A 15,704-nucleotide genomic window follows, 5' to 3' on the forward strand; every position below is an offset into this window, starting at 1 on the left:
TGCTCGTTCTAATATCAAGTAAAATGCTACGGTGCCGTGACTCACATTTGCGAATAAACCTGAGGACCATAATTCAAGTCGCGCGTATCGTCGAAAGAATCATCTGCAAAAAAATGGGTGCAACACGAGGACTTCCTAAGAAAATGGGTGAAATATAAGGACTTCGAAGGAGGTCACCCATCCTAGTGCTACTCTCGCCCAAGCACCCTTAACTTGCGGATTTCTGATAGAATCTGTTGCATTCGTGCTGGTATGATTGCTCATGTTTCATTCTGCGCTGCAAATACATACACTTTTTCTCCCTCCATCCCCCCTCCCGTCATTTGTTTCATTGTGCGTGCACTCTGCATCCATCCTTCTCGTTCTAATATCGATTAAAATGCCCCTGCTTCTTGACTCACATTTGCGTATAAACCATTGGACCCTAGTTCTAGTCGCGCGTAACGTCGAACGACCCGTCTCAAAAAAAAATTAATACAACACGAGGACTTCCCAGGAGGTCACCCATCCGAGTACTACTCTCGCCCAAGCACACTTAACTGCAGAGTTCTGATGGGATCCGGTGCATTAGTGCTGGTATGATAACAACTGTTTAATTTTGCGCTGCAAATACATAAACTCCTTCACCTTTATTCCCCCTCCCGTCATTTGTTTCCTTGTGCGTGCGCACTGCACCTCTCGTTGTCATTCAAATATCATGTAAAATGCCACGGCGCCGTGACTCACATTTGCAAATAAATCTGCGGACCATAATTAAAGTCGCGCGTAACGTCGAACTGCACATCTGAAAAAAAGAAAATGGGTGCAACACGAGAACTTCCCAGGAGGTAACCCATCATTGTACTACTTTCGCCAAAGCACACTTAACTACGGAGTTCTGAGGGGATCCGGTGCATTTGTGCTGGTGTGACCGCACCTGTTTAATTTCATGCTGAAAATACATACACTCCTTCTTCCCTCCCGCCTCCAATCATTTGTTTCCTTGTGCGTTCACACTGCACCTCTCATTCTCGTTCTAATATCGATTAAAATGTCCCTGATTCTTGACTCACATTTGCGTATAAACCAGCGGACCATAGTTCCAGTCACGCGTAACGTCGAACGACCCATCTGAAAAAAAATTGTTGCGATACGAGGACTTCCCAAGAGCTCACCCATCCGAGTACTACTCTCGCCCAAGCACGCTTAACTGCAGAGTTCTGATGGGATCCAGTGCATTAGTGCTGGTATGATGCCACTTGTTTAATTTTGCGCTTCAAATACATACACTCCTTCTCTTTTCTTCCTCCTCCTGTCATTTGTTTCCTTGTGCGTGCGCACTGCACCTCCCGTACTCGTTCTAATATCAAGTAAAATGCCACGGCGCCGTGACTCACATTTGCGAACAAACCTGTGGACCATAAATCAAGTCGCGCGTAACGTCGAAAGAATCATCTGCAAAAAGATGGGTGCAAGACGAGGACCTCCCAAGAAAATGGGTGAAATATAAGGACTTTGCAGGAGGTCACCCATCCGAGTACTTTTCTCGCCCAAGCACCCTTAACTGCGGAGTTCTGATAGAATCCGTTGCATTAGTGCTGGTATGATCTCTCATGTTTCATTATGCACTGCAAATACATACACTATTTCTCCTCCCATCCCCCCTCCCGTCATTTGTTTCCTTGTGCGTGCACTCTACATCTCTCTTTCTCGTTCTAATATCAAGTAATATGCCCCGGCACCGTGACTCACCTTTGCAAATGAACCAGCGGTTTATAATTCCATTCGCGCGTAACGTCGAACAACCCATCCAAAAAAAAATAGGTGGAACACGAGGGCTTCCCAGGTGGTCACCCATCAGAGTACTATTCTCGCCAAGCACACTTAACTGCGGAGTTCTGATGGGATCCGGGGCTTTAGTGCTGCTATGATCGCACCTCTTTAATTTCGCGCTGCAAATACATACACTCCTCCTTTCTTCCCCCTCCCGTCATTTGTTTCCTTGTGCGTTCACACTTCACCTCTCATTCTCGTTCTAATATCGATTAAAATGCCCCTGCTTCTTGACTCACATTTGCGTATAAACCAGCGGACCCTAGTTCCAGACGCGCGTAACGTCGAACGACCAGTCTGAAAAAAAATTGGTGCGACACGAGGACTTCCCAGGAGGTCAACCATCCGAGTACTAATCTCGCCCAAGCACACTTAACTGCGGAGTTCTGATGGGATCCGGGGCTTTAATGCTGGTATGATCGCACCTGTTTAGTTTCGCGCTGCAAATACATACACTCCTTCTCTTTTCTTTCCCCTCCCGTCATTTGTTTCCTTGTTCGTGCGCGCAAAACCTCCCATTCTCGTTCTAATATCAAGTAAAATGCTACAGCGCTGTGACTCACATTTGCGAATAAACCTGAGGACCATAATTCAAGTCGCACGTAACGTCGAAAGAATCATCTGCAAAAAAATGGGTGCAACACGAGGACTTCACAAGAAAATGGGTGAAATATAAGGACTTCGCAGGAGGTAACCCATGCTATTACTACTCTCGCCCAAGCACCCTTACCTACGGAGTTCTGATAGAATCCGTTGCATTAGTGCTGGTATGATCGCACCTGTTTCATTCTGCGCTGCAAATACATACACTTTTTCTCCTTCCCTCCCCCTCCCATCAATTGTTTCCTTGTGCGTTCACACTGCACCTCTCCTTCTTGTTCTAATATCGTTTAAAATGCCCCTGCTTCTTGACTCACATTTGCGTATAAACCAGCGGACCCTAGTTCCAGTCGCGCGTAACGTCGAACGACCCGTCTGAAAAAAAATTGGTTCGACACGAGGACTTTCCAAGAGGTCACCCATCTGAGTTCTACTCTCGCCCAAGCACACTTAACTACGGAGTTCTGATGGGATCAAGTGCATTAGTACTGGTATGATCGCACCCGTTTAATTCCGCGCTGCAAATACATAAACTCCTTCTCCTTTCTTCCCCCTCCCGTCATTTGTTTCCTTGTGCGTGCGCACTGCACCTCCCGTGCTCGTTCTAATATAAAGAAAAATGCTAGGGTGCCGTGACTCACATTTGCGAATAAACCTGAGGACTATAATTCAAGTCGCGCGTATCGTCGAAAGAATCATCTGCAAAAAAAATGGGTGCAACAAGAAAACTTCCTAAGAAAATGGGTGAAATATAAGGACTTCGCAGGAGGTCACCCATCCTAGTGCTACTCTCGCCCAAGCACCCTTAACTTGTGGATTTTTGAAAAAATCTGTTGCATTCGTGCTGGTATGATTGCTCATGTTTCATTCTGCGCTGCAAAAACATGCACTTTTTCTCCCTCCATCCCCCCTCCCGTCATTTGTTTCCTTGTGCGTGCACTCTGCATCTCTCCTTCTCATTCTAATATCGATTAAAATGCCCCTGCTTCTAGACTCACATTTGCGTATAAACTAGTGGACCCTAGTTCTAGTCGCGCGTAACGTCGAACGACCTGTCGGAAAAAAAATTAATGCGACACGAGGACTTCCCAGGAGGTCACCCATCCGAGTACTACTCTCGCCCAAGCAAACTTAACTGCGGAGTTCTGATGGGATCCGGTGCATTAGTGCTGGTATGATCGCACCTGTTTAATTTTGCGCTGCAAATACATAAACTCCTTCTCCTTTCTTCCCCCTCCCGTCATTTGTTTCCTTGTGCGTGCGCACTGCACCTCTCGTTGTCGTTCAAATATCATGTAAAATGCCACGGCGCCGTGACTCACATTTGCGAATAAATCTGCGGACCATAATTAAAGTCGCGCGTAACATCGAACGGCACATCTGAAAAGAAGAAAATGGGTGCAACACGAGAACTTCCCAGGAGGTAACCCATCATTGTACTACTTTCGCCAAAGCACACTTAACTGCGGAGTTTTGATGGGATCCGGTGCATTTGTGCTAGTGTAACCGCACCTGTTTAATTTCGTGCTGAAAATACATACACTCCTTCCCTCCCTCCCTCCCATGATTTGTTTCCTTGTGCGTTCACACTGCACCTCTCCTTCTCGTTCTAATATCGATTAAAATGCCCCTGATTCTTGACTCACATTTGCGTATAAACCAGCGGACCATAGTTCCAGTCGCGCGTAACGTCGAACGACCCATCTGAAAAAAAATTGTTGCGATACGAGGACTTCCCAAGAGGTCATCCATCCGAGTACTACTCTCGCCCAAGCACACTTAACTGCGGAGTTCTGATGGGATCCGGTGCATTAGTGCTTGTTTGATCGCATAAGTTTAATTCCGCGCTTCAAATACATAAACTCCTTCTCCTTTCTTCCCCCTCCCGTCAATTGTTTCCTTGTGCGTGCGCACTGCACCTCCCGTGCTAGTTCTAATATCAAGTAAAATGCTACGGTGCCGTGACGCACATTTGCGAATAAACCTGAGGACCATAATTCAAGTCGCGCGTATCGTCGAAAGAATCATCTGCAAAAAAATGGGTGTAACACGAGGACTTCCTAAGAAAATGGGTGAAATATAAGGACTTCGCATGAGGTCACCCATCCTAGTGCTACTCTCGCCCAAGAACCCTTAACTTGCGGAGTTCTGATAGAATCCGTTGCATTGGTGCTGGTATGATTGCTCATGTTTCATTCTGCGCTGCAAATACATACACTTTTTCTCCCTCCATCCCCCCTCCCGTCATTTGTTTCCTTGTGCGTGCACTCTGCATCTCTCCTTCTCGTTCTAATATCGATTAAAATGCCCCTGCTTTTTTACTCACATTTGCGTATAAACCAGTGGACTCTAGTTCCAGTCGCGCGTAACGTCGAACAACCCGTCTGAAAAAAAATTGGTGCGACACGAGGACTTCCTAGGAGGTCACCCATCCGAGTACTACTCTCGCCTAAGCACACTTAACTACGGAGTTCTGATGGGATCCGGTGCATTAGTGCAAGTATGATCGCATAAGTTTAATTCCGCGCTTCAAATACATAAACTCCTTCTCCTTTCTTCCCCCTCCCGTCAATTGTTTCCTTATGCGTGCGCACTGCACCTCCCGTGCTCGTTCTAATATCAACTAAAATGCTACGGTGCTGTGACTCACATTTGCGAATAAACCTGAGGACCATAATTCAAGTCGCGCGTATCGTCGAAAGAATCATCTGCAAAAAAATGGGTGTAACACGAGGACTTCCTAAGAAAATGGGTGAAATATAAGGACTTCACAGGTGGTCACCCATCCTAGTGCTACTCTCGCCCAAGCACCCTTAACTTGCGGAGTTCTGATAGAATCCGTTGCATTGGTGCTGGTATGATTGCTCATGTTTCATTCTGCGCTGCAAATACATACACTTTTTCTCCCTCCATCCCCCCTCCCGTCATTTGTTTCCTTGTGCGTTCACACTGCACCTCTCGTTCTCGTTCAAATATCAAGTAAAATGCCACATCGCCGTGACTCGCATTTGCGAATAAATCTGCGGATCATAATTAAAGTCACGCGTAACGTCGAACGGCACATCTGAAGAAAAGAAAATGGGTGCAACACGAGAACATCCCAGGAGGTAACCCATCATTGTACTACTTTCGCCAAAGCATACTTAACTGCGGAGTTCTGATGGGATCCAGTGCATTAGTGCTGGTATGATGCCACTTGTTTAATTTTGCGCTTCAAATAAATACGCTCCTTCTCTTTTCTTCCCCCTCCCGTCATTTGTTTCCTTGTGCGTCTGCACTGCACCTCCCGTACTCATTCTAATATCAAGTAAAATGCCACGGCGCCGTGACTCACATTTGCGAAAAAGCCTGCGGACCATAAATCAAGTCGCGCGTAATGTTGAAAGAATCATCTGCAAAAAGATGTGTGCAACACGACTACCTCCCAAGAAAATGGGTGAAATATAAGGACTTCGCAGGAGGTCACCCATCCGAGTACTTTTCTCGCCCAAGCACCCTTGACTGCGGAGTTCTGATAGAATCCGTTGCATTAGTGCTGGTATGATCGCACCGGTTTAATTTCGCGCTGCAAATACATACACTCCTTCTCCTTTCTTCCCCCTCCCGTCAATTGTTTCCTTGTGCGTTCGCACTGCACCTCTCATTCTCGTTCTAATATCGATTAAAATGCCCCTTCTTCTTGACTCACATTTGCGTATAAACCAGCGGACCCTAGTTCCAGTCGCGCGTAACGTCGATTGACCCGTCTGAAAAAAAAAATTTGCGACACGAGGACTTCCCAGGAGGTCACCCATCCGAGTACTGCTCTCGCCCAAGCACACTTAACTGCGGAGTTCTGATGGGATACGTTGCATTAGTGGTGGTATGATCGCACCCGGTGAATTCTGCGCTGCAAATACATAAACTCCTTTCCATTTCTTCCCCCTCCCGTCATTTGTTTTCTTGTGCGTGCGCACTGCACATCCCGTGCTCGTTCTAATATCAAGTAAAATGCTACGGTGCCGTGACTCACATTTGCGAATAAACCTGAGGACCATAATTCAAGTCGAACGTATCGTCGAAAGAATCATCTGCAAAAAAATAGGTGCAACACGAGGACTTCCTAAGAAAATGGGTGAAATATAAGGACTTCGCCGGAGGTCACCCATCCTAGTGCTACTCTCGCCCAAGCACCCTTAACTTGCAGAGTTCTGATAGAATCCGTTGCATTGGTGCTGGTATGATTGCTCATGTTTCATTCTGCGCTGCAAATACATACACTTTTTCTCCCTCCATCCCCCCTCCCGTCATTTGTTTCCTTGTGCGTGCACTCTGCATCTCTATTTCTCGTTCTAATATCGATTAAAATGCCCCAGCTTCTTGACTCACATTTGCGTATAAACCAGTGGACCCTAGTTCCAGTCGCGCGTAACGTCGAACGACCCGTCTGAAAAAAAAAATTAGTGCGACAAAAGGACTTCCCAGGAGGTCACCCATCCTAGTGCTACTCTCGCCCAAGCACCCTTAACTTGCGGAGTTCTGATAGAATCCGTTGCATTGGTGCTGGTATGATTGCTCATATTTCATTATGCGCTGCAAATACATACACTTTTTCTCCCTCCATCCCCCCTCCCGTCATTTGTTTCCTTGTGCGTGCACTCTGCATCTCTCCTTCTCGTTCTAATATCAATTAAAATGCCCCTGCTTCTTGACTCACATTTGCGTATAAACCAGCGGACTCTAGTTTCAGTCGCGCGTAACGTCGAATGACCCGTCTGAAAAAAAAAATTAGTGCGACACGAGGACTTCCCAGGAGGTCACCCATCCGAGTACTACCCTCGCCCAAGCACACTTAACTGCGGGGTTCTGATGGGATCCGGTGCATTAGTGCTGGTATGATCGCACCTGTTTAATTTCGCCTGCAAATACATAAACTCCTTCTCCTTTCTTCCCCCTCCCGTCATTTGTTTCCTTGTGCGGGTGCACTGCACCTCCTGTGCTCGTTCTAATATCAAGTAAAATGCTATGATGTCGTTACTCACATTTGCAAATAAACATGAGAACCATAATTCAAGTCGCGCGTATCGTCGAAAGAATCATCTGCAAAAAAATGGGTGCAACACGAGGACTTCCTAAGAAAATGGGTGAAATATAAGGACTTCGCAGGAGGTCACCCATCCTAGTGCTTCTCTCGCCTAAGCACCCTTAACCTGCGGAGTTCTGATAGAATCCGTTGCATTGGTGCTGGTATGATTGCTTATGTTTCATTCTGCGCTGCAAATACATACACTTTTTCTCCCTCCATCCCCCCTCCCGTCATTTGTTTCCTTTTGCGTGCACTCTGCATGTCTCCTTCTCGTTCTAATATCAATTAAAATGCCCCTGCTTCTTGACTCACATTTGCGTATAAACCAGCGGACCCTAGTTCAAGTCGCGCGTAACGTCGAACGACCCGTCTGAAAAAAAAAATTAGTGCGACACGAGGACTTCCCAAGAGGTCACCCATCCGAGTACTACTCTCGCCCAAGCACACTTAACTGCGGAATTCTAATAGGATCCGGTGCATTAGTGCTGGTATGATCGCACCTGTTTAATTTCGCACTGCAAATACACAAACTCCTTCTCCTTTCTTCTCCCTCCCGTCATTTGTTTCCTTGTGCGGGTGCACTGCACCTCCTGTGTTCGTTCTAATATCAAGTAAAATGCTATGATGCCGTTACTCACATTTGCAAATAAACATGAGGACCATAATTCAAGTCGCGCGTATCGTCGAAAGAATCATCTGCAAAAAAAATGGGTGCAACACGAGGACTTCCTAAGAAAATGGGTGAAATATAAGGACTTCGCAGGAGGTCACCCATCCTAGTACTTCTCTCGCCTAAGCACCCTTAACCTGCGGAGTTCTGATAGAATCCGTTGCATTGGTGCTGGTATGATTGCTCATGTTTCATTCTGCGCTGCAAATACATACACTTTTTCTCCCTCCATCCCCCCTCCCGGCATTTGTTTCCTTTTGCGTGCACTCTGCATGTCTCCTTCTCGTTCTAATATCAATTAAAATGCCCCTGCTTCTTGACTCACATTTGCGTATAAACCAGCGGACCCTAGTTCCAGTTGCGCGTAACGTCGAACGACCCGTCTGAAAAAAAAAATTAGTGCGACACGAGGACTTCCCAAGAGGTCACCCATCCGAGTACTACTCTCGTCCAAGCACACTTAACTGCGGAATTCTAATGGGATCCGGTGCATTAGTGCTGGTATGATCGCACCTGTTTAATTTTGCACTGCAAATACACAAACTCCTTCTCATTTCTTCCCCCTCCCGTCATTTGTTTCCTTGTGCGTGCACACTGCACCTCTCGTTCTCGTTCTAATATCAAGTAAAATGCTACGGTGCCGTGACTCACATTTGCGAATAAACCTGACGACCATAATTCAAGTCGCGCATATCGTCGAAAGAATCATCTACAAAAAAATGGGTGCAACACGAGGACTTCCTAAGAAAATTGGTGAAATATAAGGACTTTGCAGGAGGTCACCCATCCTAGTGCTACTCTCGTCCAAGCACCCTTAAGTTGCGGAGTTCTGATAGAATCCGTCGCATTGGTGCTGGTATGATTGCTCATGTTTCATTCTGCGCTGCAAATACATTCACTTTTTCTCCCTCCATCCCCCCTCCCGTCATTTGTTTCCTTTTGCGTGCATTCTGCATCTCTCCTTCTCGTTCTAATATCGATTAAAATGCCCATGCTTCTTGACTCACATTTGCGTATGAACCAGGGGGCCCTAGTTCCAGTTACGCATAACGTCGAACGACCCGTCTAAAAAAAAAATTAGTGCGACACGAGAACTTCCCAGAAGGTCACCCATCCGAGTACTACTCTCACCCAAGCACACTTAACTGCGGAGTTCTGATGGGATCCGGTGCATTAGTGCTAGTATGATCGCACCTGTTAAATTTTTCGCTGCAAATACATAAATTCCTTCCCCTTTCTTCCCCCTCCCGTCATTTGTTTCCTTGTGCGTGCGCACTGCACCTCTCGTTCTCGTTCAAATATCAAGTAAAATGCCACGGCGCCGTGACTCACATTGGCGAATAAATCTGCGGACCATAATTAAAGTCGCGTGTAACATCGAACGGCACATCTGAAAAAAAGAAAATGGGTGCAACACGAGAACTTCCCACGAGGTAACCCATCATTGTAATACTTTCCCCAAAGCACACTTAACTGCGGAGTTCTGATGGGATCCGGTGCATTTGTGCTGGTATGATCGCACCTGTTTAATTTCGCGCTGCAAATACATAAACTCCTTCTCCTTTCTTCCCCCTCCCGTCATTTGTTTCCTTGTGCGTGGGCACTGCACCTCTCGTGCTCGTTCAAATATGAAGTAAAATACCACGGCGCCGTGACTCATATTTGCGAATAAATCTGCGGACCATAATTAAAGTCACGCGTAACGTCGAACGGCACATCTGAAGAAAAGAAAATGGGTGCAACACGAGAACTTCCCAGGAGGTAACCCATCATTGTACTACTTTCGCCAAAGCACACTTAACTACGGAGTTCTGATGGGATCCGGTGCATTTGTGCTAGTGTGACCGCACCTGTTTAATTTCGTGCTGAAAATACATACACTCCTTTTTCCCTCCCCCCCTCCCATCATTTGTTTCCTTGTGCGTTCACACTGCACCTCTCCTTCTCGTTCTAATATCGATTAAAATGCCCCTGATTCTTGACTCACATTTGCGTATAAACCAGCGGACCATAGTTCCAGTCGCGCGTAACGTCGAACGAACCATCTAAAAAAAAATTGTTGCGATACGAGGACCTCCTAAGAGGTCACCCATCCGAGTACTACTCTCGCCAAAGCACAATTAACTGCAGAGTACTGATAGGATCCAGTGCATTAGTGCTGGTATGATGCCGCTTGTTTAATTTTGCACTATAAATACATACACTCATTCTCTTTTCTTCCTCATACGTCATTTGTTTCCTTGTGCGTGCGCACTGCACCTTCTGTACTCGTTCTAATATCAAGTAAAATGCCACAGCGCCGTGACTCACATTTGTAAATAAACCTGCGGACCATAAATCAAGTCGCGCGTAACGTCGAAAGAATCATCTGCAAAAAGATGGGTGCAACACGAGGACCACCCAAGAAAATGGGTGAAATATAAGGATTCGCAGGAGGTAACCCATGCTAGTACTACTCTCGCCCAAGCACCCTTACCTACGGAGTTCTGATAGAATCCGTTGCATTAGTGATGGTATGATCGCACCTGTTTCATTTCGTGCTGAAAATACAAACACTCCTTCTCCTTCCCTCCCCCTCCCATCAATTGTTTCCTTGTGCGTTCACACTGCACCTATCCTTCTCGTTCTAATATCGATTAAAATGCCCCTGCTTCTTGACTCACATTTGCGTATAAACCAGCGGACCCTAGTTTCAGTCGCGCGTAACGTCGAACGACCCGTCTGAAAAAAAATTTGTGCGACACGAGGACTTCCCAAGAGGTCACCCATCTGAGTACTACTCTCACCCAAGCACAATTAACTGCGGAGATCTGATGGGATCCGGGGCTTTAGTGCTGGTATGATCACACCTGTTTAGTTTTGCGCTGGAAATACATACAGTCCTTCTCTTTTCTTCCTCCTCCCGTCATTTGTTTCCTTGTTCGTGCGCGCTAAACCTCCCGTTCTCGTTCTAATATCAAGTAAAATGCTACAGCGCCGTGACTCACATTTGCGAATAAACCTGAGGACCATAATTCAAGTCGCGCGTAACGTCGAAAGAATCATCTGCAAAAAAATGGGTGAAACACGAGGACTTCACAAGAAAATGGGTGAAATATAAGGACTTCGCAGGAGGTAACCCATGCTATTACTACTCTCGCCCAAGCACCCTTACCTATGGAGTTCTGATAGAATCCGTTGCATTAGTGCTGGTATGATCGCACCTGTTTCATTCTGCGCTGCAAATACATACACTTTTTCTCCTTCCCTCCCCCTCCCATCAATTGTTTCCTTGTGCGTTCACACTACACCTCTCCTTCTCGTTCTAATATCGTTTAAAATGCCCCTGCTTCTTGACTCACATTTGCGTATAAACCAGCGGACCTTAGTTCCAGTCGCGCGTAACGTCGAATAACCCGTCTGAAAAAAAATTGGTGCGACACGAGGACTTCCCAAGAGGTCACCCATCCGAGTACTACTCTCGCCCAAGCACACTTAACTGCAGAGTTCTGATGGGATCCGGTGCATTAGTGCTGGTATGATCGCACCCGTTTAATTCTGTGCTGCAAATACATAAACTCCTTCTCCTTTCTTCCCTCTCCCGTAATTTGTTTCCTTGTGCGTGCGCACTGCACCTCCCGTGCTCGTTCTAATATCAATAAAATGCTAAGGTGCCGTGACTCACATTTGTGAATGAACCTGAGGACCATAATTCAAGTCGCACTTATCGTCGAAAGAATCATCTGCAGAAAAATGGGTGCAACACGAGGACTTCCAAAGAAAATGGGTGAAATATAAGGACATCGCAGGAGGTCACCCATCCTAGTGCTACTCTCGCCCAAGCACCCTTAACTTGCGAATTTCTGATAGAATCTGTTGCATTCGTGCTGGTACGATTGCTCACGTTTCATTCTGCGCTGCAAATACATACACTTTTTCTCCCTCCATCCCCCCTCCCGTCATTTGTTTCTTTGTGCGTGCACTCTGCATCTCTCTTTTTCGTTCTAATATCGATTAAAATGCCCTTGCTTCTTGACTCACATTTGCTTATAAACCAATGGACCCTAGTTCTTGTCACGCGTAACGTCGAAGACCCGTCTGAAAAAAAATTAATACGACAAGAGGACTTCCCAGTAGGTCACCCATCCGAGTACTACTCTCGCCCAAGCACACTTAACTGCGGAGTTCGGATGGGATCCGGTGCATTAGTGCTGGTATGATAGCAACTGTTTAATTTTGCGCTGCAAATACATAAACTCCTTCACCTTTATTCCCCCTCCCGTCATTTGTTTCCTTGTGCGTGCGCACTGCACCTCTCGTTGTCGTTCAAATATCAAGTAAAATGCCATGGCGTCGTGACTCACATTTGCAAATAAATCTGCGGACCATAATTAAAGTCGCGCGTAACGTCGAACTGCACATCTGAAAAAAAGAAAATGGGTGCAAAACGAGAACTTCCCAGGAGGTAACGCATTATTGTACTACTTTTGCCAAAGCACACTTAACTACGGAGTTCTGATGGGATCCGGTGCATTTGTGCTGGTGTGACCGCAGCTGTTTAATTTCGTGCTGAAAATACATACACTCCTTCTTCCCTCCCCCCTCCAATCATTTGTTTCCTTGTGCGTTCACACTGCACCTCTCCTTCTCGTTCTAATATCGATTAAAATGCCCCTGATTCTTGACTCACATTTGCGTATAAACCAGCGGACCAAAGTTCCAGTCGTGCGTAACGTCGAACGACCCATCTGAAAAAAAATTATTGCAATACGAGGACTTCCCAAGAGGTCACCCTTCCGAGTACTACTCTCACCCAAGCACGCTTAACTGCAGAGTTCTGATGGGATCCAATGCATTAGTACTGGTATGATGCCACTTGTTTAATTTTGCGCTTCAAATACATACACTCCTTCTCTTTTCTTCCTCCTCCCGTCATTTGTTTCCTTGTGCGTGCGCACTGCACCTCCCGTACTCGTTCTAATATCAAGTAAAATACCACAGCTCCGTGACTCACATTTGCGAATAAACCTGCGGACCATAAATCAAGTCGCGCGTAACGTCAAAAGAATCATCTGCAAAAAGATGGGTGCAACACGACGACCTCCCAAGAAAATGGGTGAAATATAAGGACTTCGCAGGAGGTCACCCATCCGAGTACTTTTCTCGCCCAAGAACCCTTAACTGCGGAGTTCTGATAGAATCCGTTGCATTAGTGCTGGTATGATCCCTCATGTTTCATTCTGCACTGCAAATACATACTCTTTCTCCTCCCATCCCCCCTCCCGTCATTTGTTTCCAATCGCGCGTAACGTCGAACAACCCATCTGAAAAAAAATTGGTGCGACACGAGGACTTCCCAGGAGGTCACCAATCCGAGTACTACTCTCGCCCAAGCACAATTAACTGCGGAGTTCGGATGGGATCCGGCGCATTAGTGCTGGTATGATCGTACCCCTTTAATTCCGCGCTGCAAATACATAAACTCCTTCTCCATTCTTCCCCCTCCCGTCATTTGTTTCCTTGTGCGTGCGCACTGCACCTCCCGTACTCGTTCTAATATCAAGTAAAATGCTACGGTGCTGTGACTCACATTTGCGAATAAACCTGATGACCATAATTCAAGTCGCGCGTATCGTCGAAAGAATTATCTGCAAAAAAATGGGCGCAACACGAGGACTTCCTAAGAAAATGGGTGAAATATAAGGATTTCGCAGGAGGTCACCCATCCGAGTACTACTCTCGCCCAAGCACACTTAACTGCAGAGTTCTGATGGGATCAAGTGCATTAGTTCTGGTATGATGCCACTTGTTTAATTTTGCGCTTCAAATACATACACTCCTTCTCTTTTCTTCCTCCTCCCGTAATTTGTTTCCTTGTGCGTGCGCACTGCACCTCCCGTACTCGTTCTAATATCAAGTAAAATGCCACGGCGCCGTGACTCACATTTGCGAATAAAACTGCGGACCAGAAATCAAGTCGCGCGTAACGTCGAAAGAATCATCTGCAAAAAGATGGGTGCAACACGACGACCTCCTAAGAAAATGGGTGAAATATAAGGACTTCGCAGGAGGTCACCCATCCAAGTACTTTTCTCGCCCAAGCACCCTTAACTGCGGAGTTCTGATAGAATCCGTTGCATTAGTGCTGGTATGATCCCTCATGTTTCATTCTGCACTGCAAATACATACACTCTTTCTCCTCCCTTCCCCCCTCCCGTCATTTGTTTTCTTGTGCGTGCACTCTGCATCACTCTTTCTTGTTCTAATATCAAGTAATATTCCCCGGCACCATGACTCACCTTTGCAAATGAACCAGCGGTTTATAATTCCATTCGCGCGTAACGTCGAACAACCCATCCGAAAAAAAATAGGTGCAACAAGAGGGCTTCCCAAGTGGTCACCCATTCGAGTACCACCCTCGCCCAAGCACACTTAGCTGCGGAGTTCTGATGGGATCCGGAGCTTTAGTGCTGGTATGATCGCACCTGTTTAATTTCGCGCTGCAAATACATACACTCCTCCTTTCTTCCCCCTCCCGTCATTTGTTTCTTGTGCGTTCACACTTCACCTCTCATTCTCGTTCTAATATCGATTAAAATGCCCCTGCTTCTTGACTCACATTTGCGTATAAACCAGCGGACCCTAGTTCCAGACGCACGTAACGTCGAACAACCCGTTTGAAAAAAAATTGGTGCGACATGAGGACTTCACAAAAAAATGGGTGAAATATAAGGACTTCGCAGGAGGTAACCCATGCTAGTACTACTCTCGCCCAAGCACCCTTACCTACGGAGTTCTGATAGAATCCATTGCATTAGTGCTGGTATGATCGCACCTGTTTCATTTCGTGCTGAAAATACATACACTCCTTCTCCTTCCCTCCCCCTCCCATCAATTGTTTCCTTGTGCATTCACACTGCACCTCTCCTTCTCGTTCTAATATCGATTAAAATGCCCCTGCTTCTTGACTCACATTTGCGTATAAACAAGCGAACCCTAGTTCCAGTCGCGCGTAACGTCGAACGACCCGTCTGAAAAAAAATTGGTGCGACACAAGGACTTCCCAGGAGGTCACCAATCCGAGTACCACTCTCGCCCAAGCGCACTTAACTGCGGAGTTCTGATGGGATCCGGTGCATTAGTGCTGGTATGATCGCACCCGTTTAATTTCGCGCTGCAAATACATAAACTCCTTCTCCTTTCTTCCCCCTCCCGTCATTTGTTTCCTTGTGCGTGCGCACTGCACCTCCCGTGCTCGTTCTAATATCAAGTAAAATGCTAAGGTGTCGTGACTCACATTTGCGAATAAACCTGATGACCATAATTCAAGTCGCGCGTATCGTCGAAAGAATCATCTGCAAAAAAATGGGTGCAACACGAGGACTTCCTAAGAAAATGGGTGAAATATAAGGACTTCGCAGGAGGTCACCCATCCTAGTGCTACTCTCGCCCAAGCACCATTAACTTGCGGAGTTCTGATAGAATCCGTTGCATTGGTGCTGGTATGATTGCTCATGTTTCATTCTACGCTGCAAATACATACACTTTTTCTCCCTCCATCCCCCCTCCCGTCATTTG

The 15,704-nt window shown here is 46.4% G+C and overlaps 5 non-coding genes and 21 pseudogenes across 5 annotated transcripts; all 26 read right to left on the reverse strand.

The window, feature by feature from the left end:
• Positions 1–471: 471 nt before the first annotated feature.
• LOC148245267 (5S ribosomal RNA) lies at positions 472–590 on the reverse strand (annotated as a pseudogene).
• A 209-nt stretch (positions 591–799) lies between these two features.
• On the reverse strand, positions 800–918 carry LOC148245268 (5S ribosomal RNA; annotated as a pseudogene).
• A 203-nt stretch (positions 919–1,121) lies between these two features.
• Positions 1,122–1,239, reverse strand: LOC148245269 (5S ribosomal RNA; annotated as a pseudogene).
• A 561-nt stretch (positions 1,240–1,800) lies between these two features.
• Positions 1,801–1,918, reverse strand: LOC148245270 (5S ribosomal RNA; annotated as a pseudogene).
• Positions 1,919–2,120: 202 nt separating this feature from the next.
• LOC148245271 (5S ribosomal RNA) lies at positions 2,121–2,239 on the reverse strand. Its single transcript, XR_015815433.1, has one exon. It is a non-coding gene; the product is annotated as a 5S ribosomal RNA (ribosomal RNA).
• A 559-nt stretch (positions 2,240–2,798) lies between these two features.
• On the reverse strand, positions 2,799–2,917 carry LOC148245272 (5S ribosomal RNA; annotated as a pseudogene).
• A 562-nt stretch (positions 2,918–3,479) lies between these two features.
• Positions 3,480–3,598, reverse strand: LOC148245273 (5S ribosomal RNA). Its single transcript, XR_015815247.1, has one exon. It is a non-coding gene; the product is annotated as a 5S ribosomal RNA (ribosomal RNA).
• Positions 3,599–3,807: 209 nt separating this feature from the next.
• Positions 3,808–3,926, reverse strand: LOC148245274 (5S ribosomal RNA; annotated as a pseudogene).
• A 201-nt stretch (positions 3,927–4,127) lies between these two features.
• On the reverse strand, positions 4,128–4,246 carry LOC148245275 (5S ribosomal RNA; annotated as a pseudogene).
• Positions 4,247–4,807: 561 nt separating this feature from the next.
• On the reverse strand, positions 4,808–4,926 carry LOC148245276 (5S ribosomal RNA; annotated as a pseudogene).
• A 919-nt stretch (positions 4,927–5,845) lies between these two features.
• Positions 5,846–5,964, reverse strand: LOC148245277 (5S ribosomal RNA; annotated as a pseudogene).
• Positions 5,965–6,169: 205 nt separating this feature from the next.
• On the reverse strand, positions 6,170–6,288 carry LOC148245278 (5S ribosomal RNA; annotated as a pseudogene).
• An 891-nt stretch (positions 6,289–7,179) lies between these two features.
• Positions 7,180–7,298, reverse strand: LOC148245279 (5S ribosomal RNA). Its single transcript, XR_015814488.1, has one exon. It is a non-coding gene; the product is annotated as a 5S ribosomal RNA (ribosomal RNA).
• A 562-nt stretch (positions 7,299–7,860) lies between these two features.
• On the reverse strand, positions 7,861–7,979 carry LOC148245280 (5S ribosomal RNA; annotated as a pseudogene).
• A 564-nt stretch (positions 7,980–8,543) lies between these two features.
• Positions 8,544–8,662, reverse strand: LOC148245281 (5S ribosomal RNA; annotated as a pseudogene).
• Positions 8,663–9,224: 562 nt separating this feature from the next.
• Positions 9,225–9,343, reverse strand: LOC148245282 (5S ribosomal RNA). The gene has a single exon (XR_015815138.1). It is a non-coding gene; the product is annotated as a 5S ribosomal RNA (ribosomal RNA).
• Positions 9,344–9,552: 209 nt separating this feature from the next.
• LOC148245283 (5S ribosomal RNA) lies at positions 9,553–9,671 on the reverse strand (annotated as a pseudogene).
• Positions 9,672–9,880: 209 nt separating this feature from the next.
• Positions 9,881–9,999, reverse strand: LOC148245284 (5S ribosomal RNA; annotated as a pseudogene).
• Positions 10,000–10,879: 880 nt separating this feature from the next.
• On the reverse strand, positions 10,880–10,998 carry LOC148245285 (5S ribosomal RNA; annotated as a pseudogene).
• Positions 10,999–11,557: 559 nt separating this feature from the next.
• On the reverse strand, positions 11,558–11,676 carry LOC148245286 (5S ribosomal RNA). Its single transcript, XR_015814277.1, has one exon. It is a non-coding gene; the product is annotated as a 5S ribosomal RNA (ribosomal RNA).
• A 559-nt stretch (positions 11,677–12,235) lies between these two features.
• LOC148245287 (5S ribosomal RNA) lies at positions 12,236–12,354 on the reverse strand (annotated as a pseudogene).
• A 531-nt stretch (positions 12,355–12,885) lies between these two features.
• On the reverse strand, positions 12,886–13,003 carry LOC148245288 (5S ribosomal RNA; annotated as a pseudogene).
• A 458-nt stretch (positions 13,004–13,461) lies between these two features.
• On the reverse strand, positions 13,462–13,580 carry LOC148245289 (5S ribosomal RNA; annotated as a pseudogene).
• A 235-nt stretch (positions 13,581–13,815) lies between these two features.
• On the reverse strand, positions 13,816–13,934 carry LOC148245290 (5S ribosomal RNA; annotated as a pseudogene).
• Positions 13,935–14,494: 560 nt separating this feature from the next.
• On the reverse strand, positions 14,495–14,613 carry LOC148245291 (5S ribosomal RNA; annotated as a pseudogene).
• A 555-nt stretch (positions 14,614–15,168) lies between these two features.
• On the reverse strand, positions 15,169–15,287 carry LOC148245292 (5S ribosomal RNA; annotated as a pseudogene).
• Between the last annotated feature and the right edge of the window lie 417 nt (positions 15,288–15,704).

Source organism: Carica papaya, chromosome 8 (genome assembly GCF_054855325.1).
Source record: "Carica papaya isolate Zhongbai chromosome 8, ASM5485532v1, whole genome shotgun sequence".
Classification (NCBI taxonomy): Eukaryota; Viridiplantae; Streptophyta; class Magnoliopsida; order Brassicales; family Caricaceae; genus Carica; species Carica papaya.